Consider the following 12,044-nt stretch of genomic DNA (forward strand, 5'->3'; position numbering starts at 1 on the left):
TTGCCATTTAGGAAATGCAAATTAAAACTAAAATGTGATATCACTCACTACATGCCTACAAAATGGCTAAAATTAAAAAAAATAATAACACCAAATGATGGCAAGCACGTGGAGAAACTTATACATTGCTGCTTGGAATGTAAAATAGCACAAACACTTTGGATAACAGTTTGGTAGTCTAACACTAAAAATGTAATTATCATACAACCTAACAATTACACTCTTAAGATATTTTTCTGAGAAAAATAAAAACTTATGTTGACCCCAATACTTATACATAAATGTTTATATCAGCTTTATTATTAATAGCCCCAAATTGAAAACACATGTCCTTCAATAGGTAAATGTTTATTTAAAAAGAAAAATATGCATTATATACATAACACTGAATACTATACTGAGTAGTACAAAGGAATGAACTTACAGCAAGGGCAAGAAAATCAGGTCTCAGAAGAGGAAGAAAAATAGAAAGGGCCTGAGAAAATATGTGAAGAGTCCATAGCCAAAAACTTCCTTAACATGGGAAAGGAAATAGTCACCCAAATCCAAGAAGTGCAGAGAGTCTCATACAGAATAAACCCAAGAACAAATACATGAGACACATATTAATCAAAATAACAAAAATTAAATACAAAGAAAAAATATTAAAAGCAACAAATAACATCAAGGGAACCCCCATAAGGTCATCAGCTGATTTTTCAGCAGAAACTCTGCAGGCCAGAAAGGAATGACAGGATATATTTAAAGTGATGAAAAGGTAAACATACAACCAAGAATACTCTACCCAGCAAGGATCTCATTCAGATTTGATGGAGAACACAAAAGCTTTACAGACAAGTAAAAGCTAAGAGAATTCATCACCACCAAACCAGTTTTATGACGAATGCTAAAGGAACTTCTCTAGGCAAGAAACACGAGAAGAGAACGTAAGAGGAAAGGAAAAAAAAAGACCTACTAAAACAAATCCAAAACAATTAAGAAAATGGCAATAGGAATATACATATCAATAATTACTTTAAATGCATTATAAATGGAAAAAATGCTCCAACCAAAAAACATAGACTGGGGTCTTCCCTGGTGGCACAGTGGTTGAGAGTCCTCCTGCCAATGCAGGGGACACAGGTTCATGCCCCAGTCCGGGAGGATCCCACATGTCACAGAGCGGCTGGGCCCATGACCCATGGCCACTGAGCCTGCGCATCAAGAGCCTGTGCTCAGCCACAGGAGAGGCCACGACAGTGAGAGAGCTGCGTACAGCAAAAAAAAAAAAAAAAAAAAAAAAAAAAGACATAGACTGGCTGAGTGAATACAAAAAGGAGACCTGTATATGTGCTGTCTACAAGACACCCACTTCAGACCTAGGGAAACATACAGACTGAAAATGAGGGGATGGAAAAAGCTATTCCTTGTAAATGGAAATCAAAAGAAAGGTGGAGTGGCAATTCTCCTATCAGACAAAATAGACTATAAAAATGCCTGCATACCGCAAAAAAAAAAAAAAAAAATCTACAAACAGCAAATGTTGGAGAGGATGTGGAGAAAAGTGTTGGTGGGAATGTGAAAAGGTACAGCCACTATTGAGAACATTATGGAGGTTCCTTAAAAAACTAAAAGTGGAACTACCACATGATCCAGCAACCCTCTCCTGGACATATACCCAGAGAAAACCATAATTTAAAAAGATACATGCAACCCAATGTTTATTGCAGCACTATTTACAATAGCCAGGACATGGAAGCAACTTAACTGTCCATCAGTGGAGGAATGGATACAGAAGATGTGGTACATATATAAAATGGAATATTACTCAGCAAAAAAAAGAGAAAAATAATGCCATTTGCATCAACATAGATACACCTAGATATTGCCATGCTGCATGAGGTAAGTCAGACACAGAAAAACAAATATAATATGATATTGCTTATATGTGGAATCTAAGCAAAAGGGCACAAATAAACTTATTTACAAAACAGAAGTAGAGTCATGGATATAGAAACAAATTTATGGTTACCAGGGGATAAGGGGTGGGGGATAAATTTGGAGATTGTGACTGACATATACACACTATTATATATAAAATAAATAACTAATAAGGACCTACTGTTTAGCACAGGGAACTCTACTCAATAATCTGCAATGGCCTACATGGGAAAAGAATCTAAAACAAAAGAGTGGATATGTGTATATGTATAACTGATTCACTTTGCTATGAATGACACCTGAAACTAACACAACATTGTAAATCAACTGTATTCCAATAAATTTTTTTTTAAAAAAGGCAAGCCTGTTTAAAAAAGAAGAGCAGGAAAATCATGAGGTTTCCCCAAAAAAGGCTCTCAGCTTCCACAAATATTAATACAGAGAAGCATTATCAGACAAAATACACTTTTATTAGAGGGATCAAGTTAGCTATAGAGAAAGCATTCTAGAAATGACAGATACAAAAGAATGTGGTATGTTGACAAAAAGGCAAACACCATGAATATGAAGTTTGAAGAATCAGTATATCACCTTTTATTACACTTTTGTCAGTAGCAGGGACAGGTCAAAACAAGGCCAAGGACATCACACTTAAGTATTCGACATTCACACAATATAAATGTTATTCTTGTGACTCTTGTCATTATGAGGTCTGCCCTCCTCCCCCACTTCCTGCAACTCTTTGAGCCTCAGCCCTACCTCAGTGAGCAAACCCTTTCCTTAATAGGACAGTGGGAAAATGCTTTCTTTGCTCATGAAGAAAGTGACTATAGATATTAATTGTATCTGGAAAACATTAAAACAATGGAGTTTTTAATTCACATGTTGACAAGGGAATGTGCTTTTTTTGTTAACTAATGTTTCCGAATTGGGCTTTCCACATTGAAGAAAAACTCATAAAGAAAATTCTTTAAAATGTTCCTGAAAATTCTACCTCAAACTGTCCTGAGACTTGCTAGCCAGCAAACCCAACATAAAATTTGAAAAAAAGAGATACAAGTTTCAATCTTCAGAGAGTAAAAAAGCAGTTTCCCATCATTCATCTATATTATTAATAATCAATGAAAGGGACCCTGCCACATCAATAGCTGCCAGTTTTCCCAGCTTTCCCTACTCCCACCCCAGCCCCAATGACCCCTAAAATTTTGGATATAAGCAAATGAATCTCAGAATGTTAGGAATGGAAGAGACTGAAAGTCATTAGCTCTGCAATGAATACAAAAATAGGTTACAGGATATACTATCCAGAAACTTACAAAACAAAGGACACAAGACATGCACGTGTGAAAAGTTTTCTATCATCTTAATGCACACTGATTCAGAGTCCATTTGAAAGATAGACAGAAGTCATTAACTGCAATGGCTTCACAGTACAGTTATGAAAAAGCCATTAACATAGTCAGCCATGCTCTAGCCCTCCAAGGAAGATACAAAGCTGGGATGTAGATTAAGCCATTTCATCCCTTTCCTCAGCTTCATGACCTTTCAGATCAGTTTCCTCTTCACTCTGGAGGCACCTATAAATCCTGTGTTCAGTCCCTTCTCTGAGAGTAGGTGCTACCTATCCCAGATGATGCTGACCTTTGTCAGAAGCACAGGACTCTACCTCAGCAGTCCCCAACCTTTTGTGCACCAGGGATTGGTTTTGTGAAAGACAGTTTTTCCATGGACGGGGGTGGGGGATGGTTTTGGGATGATTCAAGTGCATTACATTTATTGTGCATTTTATTTCTATTATTATTACATTTTAATATATAATGAAATAATTATACAACTCACCATAATACAGAATCAGTGGGAGTCCTGAGCTTGTTTTCCTGCAACTAGATGGTCCCATCTGGAGGTGATGGGAGACAGTGACACCCGAAGTGTGTTGATTATGTCCAATCTACTCCGTAGATGTAGCTTAATTGTCACTTGCCACTCACTGAGAGGGTTTTGATATGAGTCTGCAAGCAATTCATTTATTATGGTCTCTGTGCATTCAAACCTCTCTTCTAATGATAATATGTATTTGAAGCCACTCCCCAGTGCTAGCATCACTGCCTCAGCTCCACCTCAGATCGTCAGGCATTAGATTCTCATAAGGAGAGCACAGCCTAGTGGCAATTCCAACAAAGCAGCTGTCCTTGTGACAATCTGAGAGAGAGATGAACATTAATCTAATAATTATGCACTTATCAACAGATAGGACAAGTCTAGCTGGATCACGTACAAGTGAAAAAAAAGTGACTTTCCCAGTGTGAGCGAGGTAGATGCATCAGTAAGCATATGCCTATAAGCAGGTTCTTTGAAATAAAACATGACCCAAGTTCACATGCACAGTTCACAGCAGGGTTCGTGCTCCTATGAGAATCTAATGCCACCATTGATCTGACAAGGAGACAGAGCTCAGGCAGTAATGCTAGTGATACCAGTCCATGGCCTGGGGGTTGGGGACCCCTGCTCTACATCACCTTTTCCAGGTTTCTAGATCCTACAAGAAACATACCTCCATCTATGAGGGTGAGACAGGTGGGGGCAACATGAACCTCTTTCCTTGTTAACATTAGAGACTGGATCCTTCTGAGCTGCTGCAAACTGATGGTTTGTCAATCCCTCTTCTCATCTTCACAGTTTCCAAGTTTATCCTGATGAGGTTAGGCATGTCTAAACCACACTTTAATTTAGCCGTACTAGTTGAGGTTTGAGGGTTTCCACAATTCTGATCTGCATACTAAGAGTCCATCGGGTTTATGATTTTTATTTTCCCTGTATTTCCCATACGTAAGGGCCTTAAGATCAGAAGAGCATGAGAAAGCACAGAGACCAGGCTGTGAGGGGAGCACACACTGCCTCTCCTAGAGCAGGGCCATTCTGGAAGCTGAGAAACTCCTCACCACAAATCCATGTGGAGGTCCCTTCTCCTGTGAACATACTCTGTGATGCAGATTCTCTGGTTTAAATGTAGGTTCCACCACTTACTAAGTGTGTTCCTTTGGGCATGTTGTTAACCCCTCTGTGCCTCGGCTTTCTTATCTACAAAATGGAAGCAATAATGACAAACAGTACTACCTCCTGGGATTGTATTGAGCATTATATAGTATATAATACATGTAAAAGGACTTATAGTGCATGGCGTGTGGTTAATACTCAATAAACGTTATGTTGATGTCATTATTTCTGTGCCTGGGGACCAGTAGGAATTAGTTGTGCGAGCTTCTACTTTCTGGAAGGAGGATGAAAGCTTTTTAGGGCCTGTCCTTGTGCCCTTTCTTTACTTATTTAAACCCTTTCCCCCTGCTCTCCCTCCCGCATTGTTCCTTCTCCACCAAGCCTTCAGAACTGCTGCAGCTGGCCTCCCCTTCTCAGGACAACCACAGCGTGATTACTTTGGTATCACGTAATCTGGCCCTTGCTCCTACAAAAACAATTGCATTTGTCTGCATATGCTTGCTGTCCTGACCAAACTGAGGCCCCAAGTAAGGGAGGTTAGGGTCATTTCCAACCTGATAGTGACTAGTGCAATGCTGGGCAGAGGGAGTGTGCTTTTTTAAGTTCTTATAATTGACTATGCCATTGCTTCTTAAACTGTATAAAGAGATGTTAATATATGACAGTGTTGGTTTCTGTGTCTGGGACAGAAATTGTCTTTCAGAAATGAGTGTTGGCTCCAAGAGCAAAATCACAGAGAAGCCAAACAAGCAAGTCCTTGTCCTCCGGACAAGCTCCTTAGGAAGCAGGAAAAGTAGTGCAAAAGTCTCATCTGACTTTGCGGCAGTAGGATCTCAGGATTAACAGGAGAAAGAGATTGGCCATGGTTCATCTCCCCATTCAGGGAATATTTCCTGGGCTTCCACCATATGTCAGACTCTGTGCCTCGTGCTAGAAATGTGGCAATTCCAACAAAGCAGCTGTCCATGTGACAATCTGAGAGAGAGATGAACGTTAATCTAATAATTATGCACTTATCAACAGATAGGACAAGTCTAGCTGGATCACGTACAAGTGAAAAAAAAGTGACTTTCCCAGTGTGAGTGAGGTAGATGCATCAGTAAGCATATGTCTATAAGCAGGTTCTTTGAAATAAAACATGACCCAAGTTCAAGTCTTTGCTTTGCTCTTTAATAGCTGCAGAACATCAGGAACGGTACTTTAGCCCTGAAGGGGTTCAGAACATGCCACCCCAAAAATGTGCTGCTTTAGCATATTGATTATTTTGAGCTGGAGGCACTTGAGAAACAGCAGATACAGATTTGTATGTGTTTGCATACACATACAAACATTAAATAAGTTTTTATGTTTTTCTCCTGCTAAACTGCCTGATGACAGCTCAATTCTTAGACCAGCTACAGAACCTACGAGGGTAGAAGGAAGTGTTCCTCTCTTATACCTCTTCCAGTGTTTCTAAGTTGATCAGATGAGGACAATAGCCCCATATGTCTGGATTTCATAAACATTAGATAAGGTAATATATGTAGTGCCCTGAACACTCAATAAATGATGTTACCTTATTATCAATAGAGTTAGCACTGTTGTCCAGGTTTCTTGATAGTAAATCCAGACTTTTTACCTCTGTACCCCACTGCCTCCACATCATTTCATGTTTTCTCTTGTCTTTCTAACCAAAAACGTTTCCTGGAAAGTAGGTCAAATCTCAGCTAACTCTCACTACCATAGCTTTTAAATGGAGGAGGGGGCACAGGAAGAATTTTAGCAGTTCTAAGTGCCCAACAAGGCTTCCAAAAATGACAAAATATTTCCCTGAGGGTTTATTTAATTTTGTCCCCAGTCTTGTTCACAATTCTGCCCATCTGGTCCTGGAGGCTTCTCTATTTTTAAATATTTCTACTTTGGGAGTTTTGCTTTTTTAACCTATTCTAAGATTAGTTACCCCCTTTCAACCACCTCCATGCTCTCCACCAAACCCTGGTTTATTTTCCTTGAGCAGGTTCCTCAATAGGACTAATTTACTGTAGGCTGTAACTTTGATAAACTCAGAACTAAAAGATTGAGACATCTCAAGCCATTTTAAAAGGTCACAACAAAACTGATTCTACACTTGATACTGATATGTGATCCTGTTCCAACAAGACCATTCCAAGGGTACATGTTACAAACACGAATAGCATTTCATGGAAGAAAGCTTTCCCTATCTAGACACAAAGCCACCCCTCTTAAAAAAATAGATATTGTCAATGCTGGCCAGATAGCTCTCTTAAAAAGAAACTCAGCTTGAGCTGTCCATTCAGGGTCTCTCTAGGCCATCTGTCAACATAGCTAACTGTCAAGATGTGATCCAGGGATGCACCAGAGGCCTGCCTGCCCCAAAGCAGTCCCTCTGCCAGCCTGGGATGCCTGAATTCCTACTGTTAATATCATTCCTTCGGGATGGGGCACTGGTTCTAGAAAGTTTATTTCTTGAAGATTAGCAAATCAACAGCCTCTATCAAAATAGCTCAGTATATTCTCTCATGTACTCACTGAGCTGGAAGTAGGGCTCCAAAGGCCTAGTACACAGGACAAATATGATTTTATGGTGGGAGAGATGGAAAGGAGTCTCTTTCCCTTGGATCCCCTAGCCCTGTGCTTACCCATACCCAACTCTCATCTCACTGCACCAACAGTGGGCTATGAACTCTTTGTATCTGCAGAAAGATCTTTAATAAATATCTGAATAATTAATAAAAGAAAAAACAGGTTTCAAAATATCAGAAAACAAGTGAAGATAAGAGGTGGAAAGGACCATATGGGGACTGAAAATCTTGATGATGAAGGATAAAATGGAAGATAAAGAGTTAGCTCTAAACAAGATATTTAAGGATCAATGAATCTGTAACATCACCTCTACTTCCACAGACATCCTTTTACAAGACAGCTTTTTATCTTTCTGAACAATTTATAAGAACTTTTAGTCTTTTGTTTATGGACATCCTAATGGCAAGATTGGCAATAAGCAGAGTAGATATTATTATCATTTTGCCAATAATGAAGCTAAGAATATGAGAAGTAATAAAGCTTGCTCAAGATCAAGCAGGTGGTAAATTTATTGGAAAAAATATAGGTCTTGGGCTTCCCTGGTGGCGCAGTGGTTGAGAGTCCGCCTGCCGATGCAGGGGACACGGGTTCGTGCCCCGGTCCGGGAAGATCCCACATGCCGCGGAGCGGCTAGGCCCGTGAGCCATGGCCGCTGAGCCTGCGCGTCCGGAGCCTGTGCTCCGCAACGGGAGAGGCCACAACATTGAGAGGCCCGCGTAACGCAAAAAAAAAAAAAAAAAAAAAAAATATAGGTCTTTTGCGTTCTCATATGGTGCTCATTGCCGCTCTGTCTTCCTGTGCTCTTTTCTAAAAGGGTCAGTAGACACAATGAAAAAGAACACAAAATGTGGAGCCAGAGACCTATTCTTAAGTCTTGACTCTGCCAATTTATCATGTTGGACAAATCATTTTTGTTTCCCAAAATGAAACAACTTATTGCTTTTCTCCCTATTTATATAATATTTATATTTCTAAGACATAATTTTAAAACTCTTTCTGCAAAGCACATTGTAAAGTTGGTAAAATATGACATTCTTTTAAATAAAAAGTTGAGCTCTTAGAAAAGTAAGGAAAATCCTCAGGAGCCAAAACACAAAGATGAAACTAAAAACCAGAGAAAGCAGCCAGCTTATGAGTGATTGTGGCAGAGATGATGGTCCATGGGGCAGTACACCATGCTCAGGAGCTAAGAGTCTTGAGACTTAATGTCCAGATGAAAATGGTGGATGAGTCCCTGAGCTCAAGCAAGGTGAAGAGTTGGATTTAGACCCTCACATGAATGGAGAGAAGGTCAAGGTGAAGAAGGTTGTAATGACAGGGACATCGATAATGAGGAAGATGAAGAGACCTGGGTGAATGTAAAAGAGATCTAAAGCAAAATGTAAGCCTAAAGGTAAGGAGAGCAATGATGAAAGTGTAGGCTAGGAAACAAAAAGAGAACTGACTACCAGTTCAGGAGGGTCACAGGAAGTTTGCTTGTTGCTCCCTGTGCTTTAAGTGAGAAATTTTAAACTCCTGAGAGAATTTGCAACAACCCCCTGGCCTCATACCGCATTAATGATTAAATGTACACCACCTTCATGATCAGGGATGCCTCAAACTGAGAAACGGTAGTTGGTGATATCATTTGAGTTATAATGGAAAACTCCTCTTGGGAAAAAGTTCTAGGAAACTACATAAGATTTTTTCAGATAGGGCCCACGTAAGATGAGCACACTGAGTTATCAACAGACAAGAAAACACCATGAGTGAGCCAGTGAAGTCAAGATCAACAGGAATAAGATTTTCCAAAACACCAAATGCTCTCAAATAGTCCTTAAAAGAAGAATACTGGGGTTTCCCTGGTGGCGCAGTGGTTGAGAGTCCACCTGCCGATGCAGGGGACGCAGGTTCGTGGCCCGGTCCAGGAGGATCCCACCTGCAGCAGAGCGGCTGGACCCGTGAGCCATGGCCGCTAAGTCTGTGCGTCTGGAGCCTGTGCTCCGCAACAGGAGAGGCCACAACAGTGAGAGGCCCGTGTACCGCAAAAAAAAAAAAAAAAAAAAAAAAAAAAGCATAAGAGGAAAAAATGTTATATTTTTTAAATGTCCACATGCATAAAATATAAAAAAGAAGAAAAAAGTAAAATTAACCTGAATTTCTACCTACATATCTCATTTGTACTTACAGGATTTTAATCTATGGGTATGACTAGTGATGACATGGAGAGGTCAATACCATTGGAAGAAGAACTTATTACTTACATTTCCCAAGGGGGCATGCCAGTCCAAGCAGGCCCACAGAGGAAGCACCAGGTTCTGGTCAGGAAGCAGAAGTAGGAGCAAGGGAAAGCCTAGGTCTGAGCCTTTACTGAGATTTCCACAGAAAAGGCAAGGCAATGCAGATTAAATATTTTAGGATTGGCTAGTTTGAATAATTCTGATGGGCTTGGGGGCATAGGGGCTGTGCCTAGCTGAGTGATACATGGTCCTGGGTTGATTTAGGGCAGGGGAGTTATTGGCTTGGTGCCTGAGAGTTAAATAAAGGGGGTAGTTGGCTTGCAGATAAGATGTGTGTTCAAGTTGTTTACTGTCTTTAGGAATTAGATAGCTCTGGGGAGGCAGTCTCTCCCCAGGCCTGTAAGTCCCCTCTAGATATCAAAACATCATAAGACACAGAAAATAAAAAGCATGATTAATACACCAAAAGACTTTTGTTAAATTTGCTGTACCCTTCCAGATATGTGAACACATACCCATAAACATATGAGGATATATACGCAGATCCACAAGCACACAGACATAAAGATTTTTTAAACAAAAGGTAATCACACTATGTAAACAATTTCATAAACTACTTTCTTGGCTTAAAAAGTCATGGAACCTCTTCCATATCAATAAATGTTATCACACTAGTCAAATTTAATTTCTAAATGGTAGTGTAATTAATACATGGATATTCATACATAAACCAATACATATTTCAATTAAGAAATCTTTTATTGGTGAATTTCTAGTTTACTTTTATTCCCCTTTAGTATAAATAATGTTTTAATAAACACCCATATAAATATCTTGTGTAATTACTTTCTTAAAATAAATGTTTTTAAAAAGGACTGGTAAATCAAAAGGTTTATAAATTCTCAAGGATTGTTATATACCAAAAATTGATCTCCAAAAAGGTTATATTGATTTATACTCATACTAAAAGTATATAAGGGTTCCCATTTTCCCACAGTTTTGTCAACAATCAATAATGCTCTTTCTGATTTTCATTAATATGATGAGTAAAAATGATACGTTCTATTGGGTGCACTTTTATTACTAATGAATTTGAAATTATTTAAATGTGTTTATTATTTTTATGCTTCTTTTGTGAAGTGTTTCTTCATGTCTTTTTAGGCAAATCATTTAATTTCTTTGAGACTCAACTTCTACAGTTGTAAAATGTCATTAATAGATCCCACATCTCAAGGTTGGAGGATAGATCAAGTAGACTAATGTCAATCAAAGCACTTTGAAGACAAAATAAGAGAGGATTCATTTATTCATTTAATAAATATTTACTGAGCATTTATTAAGTACTGAGCTGTGTGCTACATTAATGGAAGAATACAAAAGAAGTGTAGTGTATGTCCCATCATCCAAGTACATTGGTGGGTCTGAAATGATTTTGACACCTACAGTGGGTATGTAGCTATTGTCAAAAGATGAAGGGACAGCTAAAGGAGAGAGATATCCTGACAACTTCTATTTCCCAGGCTGACCACGTACATATCGCCAGTGTCCAGTCCAGTAACTACAGACACTGGATTTAGGGGAATGAAATGCATCAGATAAAACATGGTGTGTTTTCCCTTCCCTTCATTTCAATTATGGAAAACTCTTAAAAACAATTATGTATTTCAGAAACATCCTTCTTGTTGCTGATCAGGCGATAAGTATCAGGTAGAGGCCCTGTCTCCTGAGAAATTGCTATGCTAAAACAACAACAATAGTAACCCTGTAGTCAGCAAGCCCTGTACTCAAAAAAGTCAAAAGAGCACAACGGTGGCTCAGTTCAATAAAGGAGATTCCAAACACATCAGTCATAGTGAGAGTAGGCTTAAGGGTTAGATAATTCTCTCATCATTTTCCAGTTCTTGGCTTATTTTTGTTACATACTTGTGATTGGACAGACATTTCTCTCATGTGGCTATTATTCCATCATAGATTTTGTTTTTAACATCTTTATTGGAGTATAATTGCTTTACAATGGTCTGTTAGTTTCTGCTTTACAACAAAGTGAATCAGCTATATATATATACATATATTCCCATATCTTCTCCCTTTTGCATCTCTCTCCCACCCTCCCTATCCCACCTCTCTAGGTGGACACAAAGTACCAGGCTGATCTTCCTATGCTATGTGGCTGCTTCCCACTATCTATTGATTTTACATTTGGTAGTGTATATATGTCCATGCCACTCACTCACTTTGTCCCAGCTTATCCTTCCCCCTCCCTGTGTCTGCAAGTCCATTCTCTACATCTGTGTCTTTATTCCTGTCCTGCCCCTAGGTTCTTCAGAA

The sequence above is a fragment of the Phocoena sinus genome, chromosome 8 (assembly GCF_008692025.1).
Source record: "Phocoena sinus isolate mPhoSin1 chromosome 8, mPhoSin1.pri, whole genome shotgun sequence".
Taxonomy (NCBI): domain Eukaryota; kingdom Metazoa; phylum Chordata; class Mammalia; order Artiodactyla; family Phocoenidae; genus Phocoena; species Phocoena sinus.